Source organism: Anopheles funestus (genome assembly GCF_943734845.2).
Source record: "Anopheles funestus chromosome X unlocalized genomic scaffold, idAnoFuneDA-416_04 X_unloc_62, whole genome shotgun sequence".
Taxonomy (NCBI): Eukaryota; Metazoa; Arthropoda; class Insecta; order Diptera; family Culicidae; genus Anopheles; species Anopheles funestus.
The window spans coordinates 1-7,500 of record NW_026045190.1 but is presented as its reverse complement, the minus strand read 5'-3'; positions in this window follow the sequence as shown (position 1 = coordinate 7,500).

Genomic DNA, 7,500 nt, shown 5'->3' with positions numbered 1-7,500 from the left:
CACGCTCCAGCTCACGAACGCCAGACCTGGGGATCTCGTTGGCTGGATCGTTCAGCCGTTGATGGACCCTGCTGTCCTCCTCTATCTGCAGGCATATTGGAATGAGACCGGCCAGCAGCACGGCCGTCTCACCCCTCACCGTCCGGAAAGCCCGACAAACACGAATGGCCGTTGTCCTCTGCACGCGCTGCACCAATCTACGGCATTGGCGCAGCTGCAGCCCCTCCGACCATACTGGGGCCCCGTAGCGCAGGATGGAGTCCGCTACGGCCGCCAGCAGTCGGGCACGCGACGACTTCGGTCCACTGTGGTTCGGCATGAGGCGCGTGACGGCTTCCGCGACCTTCATGGCCTTCGCTGCAGCCTGCTGAACGTGCGGCAACCATGACAGGTGGTCGTGCAACCAAACTCCAAGATAACGGATGGAGCGCTGGGATTGCACGACCACACCTCCGATGTTGATGCTCACGACCGGATGACGCTTCAGGGTGGAGATGAGCGTCATTTCCGTCTTCTCTGGCGCCAACGAGAGACGGTTCCGGTCCAGCCAGTCCATGATTACCGCGATGGCTCGTTCAGCAGTCGAGGAAGCGGCTTGGGGTGTCGTTGCGGGGACCAAGACGACAAGGTCATCAGCATAGCCAATAACCTCGGCCCCCTCAGGCAACTGGACACCCAGGACCCCGTCGTACAGCACGTTCCAAAGCGTGGGTCCCAAAATGGAACCCTGTGGAACGCCCGCACTGATGTTACGCTCGACAGGGCCCTCGCTGGTGTCGATAACCAGCCGCCGGTCCTCGAAATAGCTCCTCAGTATCTGCTGCAGCGATGACGGTACCCCCTTGTCCCTCAGCGCGTTGGCGATGGCTTGCCAGGGCGCAGAGTTAAAGGCGTTGCGGATATCAAGTGCCACCACCATCAGGCAGCGCTTGTCTCGGGCGTTGGTGCGGCGAAAGGACATGGCCGTCCTGCCCGCTTCGACAACGCGCTGGATCGCACTGATGGTGGATCTGCCTCGCCGGAAACCGTACTGCCCGTCCGACAGCCGTTCCGCATCTGGTTCCTCCAGGAACTCGTTGAGGCGGTTAAGAATTAGGCGCTCCAACACCTTGCCGAGTGCGTCGAGCATACACAGCGGCCGGTAGGAGGAGCTTTCCCCGGGAGGCTTGCCAGGCTTTGGCAACAGTACCAGTCGTTGCCTCTTCCAGGGCGCTGGAAACGCACCCCGGTCCAGGCAGTCCTGGTACAAACGGACGAAAACCTCCGGGTACTTCCTAATGGCCGTCTTAACCGCCGCGTTGGGGATACCGTCCAGTCCAGGCGCTTTCCGGTTCGCCATCGATCCCACGATGGACAACAGCTCGCCCACGGTGACAGGGGTCAACGAAGAACTCCGCTCCTCGGTGTCGACGCTCGATGATTCAGCGTCCGGCCAGTCAACAGGCGGATGTGTCGGGAACAGATCGTTGGCTATCCGCTCCAACACGACACGGTCAGTCTCAGGTGGCACGAAGCAGCCACGAAGACGAGACATGACCACCCGATAACCGGCCCCAAACTCGTTGGTTTCCGCCTGTTGAATCAGCTCATCGAGCTGCGCTCGCTTGCTGGCCCGGACAGCCTTCTCGACGGCTCTCCTCGCCGACCGATGATGTGCAGCCACGATGCTGCGCTCCTGCAGGTCGGTGGTATGAAGCATCCGCTCGTGCACGGCCGCACACTCCTCCCGAAGACGCAAGATCTCCGGAGTCCACCAGAAGAGGTCTCGATGGGGGTCACGATGCGACATGGTGACGCGCTCCATCGTGTCGTCGCATGCATCTAGCATGGCGTCGACCATCCCCTCCTGGCTGACGGCTCGTTCCGGAAAACCGGCCGTCTGGAGTGCGGCTGCGAATGCCTCCACCGAAAACTGCGTCGTCTTCCATCTCCGGCCAGCGTGCCGAAACGTGGTGGATGACGAAGAGGACCCCTGTCCCCGCTGACGATGCTGCTGCTGTTGTCGCTGCTGCCTCCCGTTCAGGTGACGATGCTGCTGCTGCAGGTGCTGCTGCTGCTGGTGCTGCTGCTGCTGGTGCTGCTGCTGTTGTCGTCGCTGCTGGTCGAGAGTTGGAGGCCCCACGGTGAAGAAAATGTACCGGTGGTCCGACGCCGTATAGTGGCACGAAGTGGTGTTCGCTGCCACCTCCCAAGTGTCTGGACGAGCAATGGATGCGCTCGCGAAAGACACATCCACGACACTGGGAGTGGCGACTCCGTTGCCCACGAACGTCGGGACCGATCCTTGGTTCAGGATCACAAGCCCAAGCTGCCGGATTGTGTCCAGCAGCTCTTCACCGCGCCGGGTGGTACGTTGGCTACCCCACTCCTCATTCCAGGCGTTGAAATCGCCTGCCAGGACGATGCGAGGGTGGGGTTGGGCCTCCAACTCCACCGCCTCCAGAAGTTGCTCGAACTCGCCGGCGTTGAGACGTGGAGGGGCGTAACAGCTGATGAAGACCACCCCTCCAATCTGCGCAGCAGCCAACCCGGGCATGGCACAGCGCCAGACCCGCTGGATTGGAAGGTGGCCGGTTGCCACCACAGCTGCTCTCCCCGACGAATCCACCGTCCAGTTACCGCTGCCCTCTGGAGGTCGATACACCTCTGACAGCAGCAGCACGTCGACCCGCTTCGTGCGGGCTGTTTGCAGGGCCAGATCCTGAGCAGTGCGTCCACCACCCAGGTTGACCTGCATCACCCTCACTACACCCGACACTGTTGACCTTGTCGGCACGATGAGTGGCCCACTCGATGGGGCCCCTGGCAGACAATGCACTTAGCTGCCGACGTGCACTGACTAACGCGGTGGCCTACCTCGCCACACTGCAAACACTGACCCGTCCGGTCAGTTGAAGAACGGCAGTCCCGCGCCAGGTGCCCCATCAGCAGGCAACGGAAGCAGCGCTGACGGTCGAGCGGCTTCTTCGGCACTTCGCGGATGCCGCTGACACATTGGCAGAGTGTCAACTTCTGACCAATGAGACTCCGTGCCTTGGCCAGTGGGAGTCGAACACGCGCTCGCTTTGTGCCATCACGGAGCTCCCAAAGCTCGACGTGAGTGATGCCAGCCGCTGACCCCAGCTTCTCCTCAATGGCAAGCTTCACGTCACTCTCTTTGGCCAGAGAGTCGACGTTGGTGATGAGAAGCTCACCCATCTCCGTCACCACTCGTGCCTCGCCATCCTCACCTAGCGCTAGCTGGATCCGGCGAGCCAGCTCCGCGCTATCGACGTTCTTCCGCAACGGTACAAGCAGATGACCTTGCACGGTCCGGCGCCCCATGCCGATGTCTGCCCTGACGTCCTGCAGCTCCTGAGATGTACGCAGCTTCACGTACATCTCTGTCCAGGTTTTGTCCGAACCTGGGACCACCGCAATGCGGTCAGGACGCGGAGGACGCCCCTTAGACTGGGCACGATGCTGCTGATGTTGTTGCTGCTGACTCTGCTGCTGCTGCTGGCGCATCTGAGGTGGCCGGTACGGCTGGCCCACCTGCTGCGGTTGCTGCTGCTGCTGAGTCGGGCGTTGCGATCGGCTCTTCCGACCGCTCACGACCGTAGCCCAGGACATCTGCTGCTGTTGCCGCTGCTGCTGACGTTGCGGTTGCTGCTGCTGCTGCTGCTGGCCATTAGCCGACACTGCGACCGTCCGTCGCTGCGGCTGTGGCTGGCTGCGCTGCTGCTGCTGCTGCTGCTGCTGCTGCTGCCGCTGTTGTTGTTGCTGCTGCCGCTGCTGCTGCTGCTGCCGCTGCTGCTGCTGCTGCTGCTGCTGCTGCTGCTGCAGTTGCGAAGCTTTCTTCGCACGGTTGCGCTGCTGCCGGCTGCGTTTTGTCCTGGCACTGCCCTGACCAACAGGCTGTGCCGAGGAATGAAGCGCCGTCAAGGAACGCATGCCCTCTTGAAGCGCTTCCAGCGTACACTTCAGGGCCACTTCACGTTCCCGGCTAAGTCGCAGCTCTTCCGTCAGCGACTCGATCTGTTTGGCGAAGTTCTCCAGCATCTTGTGCTGGAAAGCCAGCACCGACGCTTCGCCATCGTCGTGGGGAGCCACGGTTGAAGACATCTCCCCTGCCGCTACCACTGGCGGCACCACCGTCTGCTCGAGAAGAGAGGCGTCGGAAAATTCCGCATCGTCCTCCTCCTCGGAATTATCAGCCTCGGACGGAACCGCCACCGTTGGTCCGGCCGGCCGTGGTGTCTCCGGTAAAGGGGAAGGGGTATCGGACCGCTTCCGAGGCGTGGACGACGACCGCACCCCGGAACGAAGCACCCGCCCCTCCATTCTCCGCTCCTTTCACAAAAAAACCGCCTGCACGAATCGTTCAGACGGAACAAGGGAATATTCCCTTCAACATCTGCCAAGGTAACGACCGTCCGTCGCTAGAGCCCCTTTGGCAGATTTCCCGTCCGCGGATCGCAAGAATAAAAAACTCCCACTTTTTTCTTTATTAAAAACAATTTCGCAAGAGAAAACCGCAAGAATAAGAATTTTTAATAAATTCCGCAAGAGATTCAAGAAAACACCAAAAAACGGGTTCGTCGCCTGCTGACGCGTTGAAGTCTCTCGTTTTGGCGTTCCCGGGGAAGGATTCGGAGCCAAAGAACCGTTCCCGGTCTCCTGCTAAGCGTTCCCGGTCTCCGGCTGCGCGTTCTCACTCTCTGACCGCTAAGCGCCGGAAAGGTATGCAATTCGCATCGAGTTTTATAGCACCGTAACGCTTCGTAACGCTGGTGTCCCGGCTAAGCGCTACCGCTACCGGTCACTGGTGGCGCTGCAGACGTCGAAGAGAAGGTGGTTGCTGTCTTCGCTGGAAGTTGCGGAACCCGCCACGGGTGGCGCTGTCGTCATAAAAAGGGAGCTTTTACGTTGGGTTGTTGTCCTCACTGCTCGAAAACGCTTCGTGGTGTTGTTGATGACACAAACACACGCGACGACACACCTGACGCCACCGTACCACGCTGTTGCACGCACTTTCACGTCGAGTTTTTACTGTTTATCTCTTTTTAAAAGCACTTTACGTCGCTGGAAAACGATAGTTTATGCTCCCTAGCATGTGTTTTACCACTTTTCCAATGTTCTAACACGGTATTTCGATATTTATTCGCCACTGAAGTTCCCCATACAAAGTGTATGGGGACACTTTAAACTGAGTTTTAGCGCAGTAAATTGAAGTAAAACGATTTCCTTTTTCAATATTCGCTAAGAATGACACTCAATTCGCCCTTTTCGACTATTGTTCCGCTATTTATAAGCACTTTTGCACAATATTTTTGCAAAAAATACGGAGCGACACAAAGCACGTCTAAACTGCTGGCTTGACAGCTACACACACACAGGGATAACTGGCTTGTGGCCGCCAAGCGTTCATAGCGACGTGGCTTTTTGATCCTTCGATGTCGGCTCTTCCTATCATTGTAAAGCAAAATTTACCAAGCGTAGGATTGTTCACCCTTTCAAGGGAACGTGAGCTGGGTTTAGACCGTCGTGAGACAGGTTAGTTTTACCCTACTGGTGTGCATTGTTTGTCGCTATCTTAACGGAATTCCTGTGCAGTACGAGAGGAACCACAGGTACGGACCACTGGCTCAATACTAGTTCGAACGGACTATGGTATGACGCTACGTCCGCTGGATTATGCCTGAACGCCTCTAAGGTCGTATCCAATCCGAGCTGATAGCGCTTCTTATACCCATTAGGTGGTCGTAAGCTAGCGGGCCTAACAACCCTCCGAGAACCGTCCGTGCTGTCCATTGGCACACTGGCGTCTCATCCCCGCTTACTACTAGGCCGCAAAGGGCGGGTTCGCGCTGCACGTGTTAGTACCATACATGTTGGGAACACCGGTGGACGAGCTTGCCGACTGTGGATATCACTAGTTTCGACACCTACGACCGCCCGCAAACGACGGGACTACAGGCTGGGAGCTTCAAGTTGTAGAGATGCGTTCGCATCGATCCTCTCAGGCGACCCATGCTTGGTGGTTAGTGCTTGCGCGTGCGCGCCCCGTGTGTGCTGGAATTGGCCAACCAGTGCACATTGGTGGTGCGTACCGTGACTTGCACCATGTGACGAGAGTGTTGAAGAACACTGTGTGGTGACTCTATGCCTATGTGATGGGGTGCTTGTAACACAGGACCGAACCGACGGCTCGTTGGATGGTCACGACAGTGTGGTGCAGGTGCGCCCATGTGTAACGAATACATTGAGTGCCGTTGGAGGTTAGCGGTTGGTTGGTTGCATGCTACAACTTCGCGTTGTACATGGGCTGGCCGCTGCGCTTCCTTCGGGTTGCCACTTGATGTTGATAGGGTTGATGTATTGTGTTCGTTGACTTTTGGTTCATTCCAAAAGTCTTCGGACTTAGATTATTTTACAAGTGTCGGCGCTCTCGGACCGAAAATAAGAAGACAACTAAGAAGAAAAAGAGAAAGAAGCTAATAGTGGAAAGTATTCTTCTTCAAAGAAGGAACAAAAATTTTACAAGTGTTGAAAAATTTCCTAAGTCCAAAAAATTTTCTAAGTCCAGAAAATTTTCTAAGTCCCACAAAATGGAACATGATGAAGAAGATACAGAAGTTGAAAATTTTTCTAAGTCCAAAAAATTTTCTAAGTCCAGAAAATTTTCTAAGTCCAAAGTGTTGGAACAATTTCCAAAGGCCCATAGGTTGCACTGAATTTTCCTAAGTTGGCCACAAGTACCCATGAGGTATCGAGAAGGTTCACCCGAAGGACATAATATGTCCCAAAGTACCGATAGAGTACCCACAAATAGCACCGCGTTGGCCTAAGTTGGCCAAAAGTACCGATAGAGTACCCACAAGTAGCACTGAGTTGGCCTAAGTTGGCCAAAAGTACCGATAGAGTACCCACAAATAGCACCCAGTTGGCCTAAGTTGGCCAAAAGTACCGATAGAGCACCCACAAGTAGCACCCAATTGGCCTATGTTGGCCAAAAGTACCGATAGAGTACCCACAAATAGCACCCAGTTGGCCTAAGTTGGCCAAAAGTACCGATAGAGCACCCACAAGTAGCACCCAATTGGCCTATGTTGGCCAAAAGTACCGATAGAGTACCCACAAATAGCACCGAATGGGCCTAGGTTGGCCAAAAGTACCGATAGAGTACCCACAAATAGCACCGCGTTGGCCTAAGTTGGCCAAAAGTACCGATAGAGTACCCACAAGTAGCACTGAGTTGGCCTAAGTTGGCCAAAAGTACTGATAGAGTACCCACAAATAGCACCGAATGGGCCTAACATGGCCAAAAGTACCGATAGAGTACCCACAAATAGCACCGAGTGGGCCTAACATGGCCAAAAGTACCGATAGAGCACCCACATATAGCACCGAATGGGCCTAACATGGCCAAAAGTACCGATAGAGTACCCACAAATAGCACCGAGTGGGCCTAACATGGCCAAAAGTACCGATAGAGCACCCACATATAGCACCCCATTG